The sequence below is a fragment of the Corvus brachyrhynchos genome, unplaced genomic scaffold, assembly GCF_000691975.1.
Source record: "Corvus brachyrhynchos isolate BGI_N302 unplaced genomic scaffold, ASM69197v1 scaffold54, whole genome shotgun sequence".
NCBI classification, from domain to species: domain Eukaryota; kingdom Metazoa; phylum Chordata; class Aves; order Passeriformes; family Corvidae; genus Corvus; species Corvus brachyrhynchos.
Genome location: NW_008237902.1, coordinates 1,230,016 through 1,233,157, shown reverse-complemented (window position 1 = coordinate 1,233,157; position 3,142 = coordinate 1,230,016).

The following is a 3,142-nucleotide window of genomic DNA, read 5'->3' as shown; positions in this document are numbered from 1 at the left end:
GGGAAAAGACTCTGGCTGTTACCTGAATGGGGGGAGCATCCCAGCCTCCCTGCCCTGCCTTCACTGGTCCAGCATAGCAGGCAGCTCCACACGGCTTCCGGGGGGTTTCGCAGGGCAAAGAGCTTCACCCATAGTGAACGGTTGGGTGTGGTCATGCATGGATTCCCCGTGTCCTGACAAAAATTGCCATTGTGCAGTAGCTTTTTTGGTGCATTCAGAAGGCAAAGCACAGCTTGATAGAGCTTCATACAGCCAGGAGCATGTGGGTGGGCATCCAGTGGCGCTCCTGGGGATGCAGCTTCCGTACATCCACATGTGTAGAACACGAGCAGGAAGGGGTTCTGGAAGTAAAAGCAAAAGGTTTAATTGTAGAGAAAGGTTGTCTTTGGTACCTCCTTTACACTTGAACTGATCTCTAGTCAAACAGCACTGGTTTGTCAGCTGAGCTGGGAACAAAAGGGGCCGTGGATGCTGCTCTGGGCTCTGCAGCAGCCCAGCTCTGGGCAGGAGAAAAGCTTCACCCAGGTCAGGGGTGTCAGCTCAGTCCTTGGCTGGACACAGGGGTGCTGCTCTCAGGGCTGCCTGCCTGCACATGTTGGCTCAGGACCATGTTAGTCCTGTCCCTGCAGCACAAGGACTCTCCCTGGGGCTGTTTCTGGCCCAGCCTGTTGCTCTCTCAGACAGGGAGACATGTCCAAGAACAGGCATGTGCAGTAACAAGGCTGTGTGCTGTTCACAGGGGCCGTGTTCCCAGCGTTTAACCCCAATTATTGGGGGTTGAAGTTTAGTTAAGAAAAGATGAAGGGTTACAACTCACTACAAGGTTTCAGTTTTGAATATTATTTGCTTCTGGTGTTAGCAGTCCCTTACCAGCTTGCAACATGAATAAAAGGCAGTATCAGTCCCATCCTGAATAGATCCTCTGGGGATCAGAAGTGGATTTGGGGAGGCTGTGGAAAATTGTGCTTTTCATCTCTCTCCTATTCATGCCTCTTCTCAAAAGGATTAAAAGGAGTCTTTCTCCAGGCTGCCGCACAAAAACATCCCACCTGTGTGTATAACCCTCCTCCTGCCTGTTCCACTGGTATGCTGCAAAACTTCCTATTTAACTGTAATGTTAACTTCGTTGTAGGGAACTCAGATCAGGAGTGGCTGGGAGTCCCCATCATCTTTTGAAAAAGTGTTGAACTCTCGGGTAGAAATCAGGTAGAAATTGCCCTCCTTCTTCCTACATTAATTTTGCCAGCATCAGGTATTTGGGATGAGCCAAGGATTGTTCATGAAGCTATAGATCATCACAGGGATCTTTTATTACCAGAATCTGTCTTTATTTATAGCTTCTTGCTGGTACAACTCACCTGTCTGGTGTCAGAAATTTTTCCTCCTCTCTTTCTGACCCCTGGGCAGGGTCTGTCAGTGGTGGGCAGCTGTGGCTGTGTCTGTCAGGCAGCAGGTGACAGGCTGGGGAGATGAGGTTCCTCTTTCTTCTCTGGTTATTGATTTTTGCTCTGTTTTTCTTAAGGTTGGTATTAATTATAAATTCCAAGAGGAGTCAACACCAAGTAATAAGGGGAGTTATTAAACCTGGGTGATGCCCTAGACATACAGATGGAAGGTTTTTTTACAGACTGGGGGTGTTCCTGCCTCCCTGCATGCATGCTAAGCCTGGATATCTCTGGTCATGTTCTGTGCAACAAGATGCCTATTTTGCAATATCTTTGTTTTCAAACTCCTCCTTAGTTTGAAAAACAGACTTGGTAATACTTCCTTGCCCTGCAGGGATCCAGAGGATTAATCAGTAAAGGTGGCAAGGTGCTCTGGTGTGGTTAAAAAATTAAAAAAAAAAAGACTAAAGAACCATCTAAAACAGGGTGGAAGATGGAGCTGAACCCTGGGGGTGATGAAGCTGAAATATTAATAAGGTATTGACACTCTGGAAAGTTAAACCATCATCCCACTGAAATACCAATCCCTCAGTGTGGCTGGTTGCTGCTTTAAGACATATTTTCATTTATGATTGTGAAAAAATTAAAGGAAAATTGAACACAGTGTTCTCCAGCAGACCAGGGGATTGGAGAATTTAATTGCTTGTGTGCTGCTCAATAAAGAAAAACAGTTTTGTGATTCCTAATTTGTCATTCAGAACAGTCTGAGTGAAGAAATCACATTGCTTGTTTTTAACTCCAGGGTCTTTTTGGTGTTATGATAGAAACCTTCTCTAAATCACACAGAGCACCTCTGAAAACAGGGCCTGCCCATAGCAGGGGATGTTCTGTCCTCAGTAGACACAAGGTTTCCATCAGTTGAAATCTTGTTTGCGTCCCAAACCGACGTAAATTATCTGTAGGATGGCAGAACAAAAACTTTGTTTCGATTTCTTTGTATGAAATCCTTAATTGAGAAAAGCAACCTCTTCCCTATTTTTATGCTCTCTAAAAACACCTGCCGATGTACAAGGAAAGGGTAAATTTGTCATTTCCATTCCTACAGAAGAGCTGATCTGAAAGATTTGTACTGTTCACTGAAGATATTCACCCAAAAAGGGAGACAAAAGGCTCTTAGACCTGTACATCAGGTTTCTGTGTCTGTTTATTCCTTGTTCTGTGGAGTCTGAATCCCAGAGAAGGATTTGCATATTGTCAGCACTTTATATTTCAGATATATTTTATTGTAGAGATGACAATGCATTGTCCCTGCCTGAGCAGACCCAGCCTTGAATCAGACGAATTTTTTCTGGTGATCAGGATTTCTCAGTCTCTCTGCAAACCTTGGAGCACCCTCTCCTCGTTTCTGTGGGCAGTTACTGGTCAGAGCTTTGGGGAGAGCCAGAAGAAAAGAAAGCCCAGGTGCCAGGGAGGGATGGAAAATGAGATCTGTGAGTGGGAAGCCCACCTGTCAATGTCTGCAGGAGGGGAATCCACCCTTACTCATCCCTGTGGCTGGCACAGCTTCTCCTTGTGAGTCCTCTGCGTCCTCTGCGTCCCCTTCCCGGCTCTGACAGCTCCGTGCCTTTGGCTCTCATTGCCTGAGCCTGTAATTAGCAGTGATCAAGGCAAGGTCCCTGCCCACGGCTGTCAGAGGGGATGGGAGCGCAGCGTGCTGGAGCAGCCTGTGCTTTGGGGAGCCTTGGGGAAGGGGTGCA